Below are 229 nucleotides of genomic sequence, written 5' to 3'. Positions count from 1 at the left end.
CACGTTGCCACGTGTCCAGCATTTGTGTTCACACTCTGTGTTCACACTTAGTTGTACCGACAAGGATGTAGTTGTACCAAGATTGCAAATAGTTGTACTTTTGATGTTTTTTCAGTTTAATTAGTATTACACTGACTTAAAACTATATTTAGTAGTTGTACAGTTTATGAATGTCAGTCTACCTACAATTAAGAGTATTCTATGTATTCATATATTAAAAATTTATACT

The sequence above is a fragment of the Capsella rubella genome, unplaced genomic scaffold (genome assembly GCF_000375325.1).
Source record: "Capsella rubella cultivar Monte Gargano unplaced genomic scaffold, Caprub1_0 scaffold_7, whole genome shotgun sequence".
In the NCBI taxonomy this organism is placed as follows: Eukaryota; Viridiplantae; Streptophyta; class Magnoliopsida; order Brassicales; family Brassicaceae; genus Capsella; species Capsella rubella.
This window is presented reverse-complemented; position numbering follows the sequence as displayed.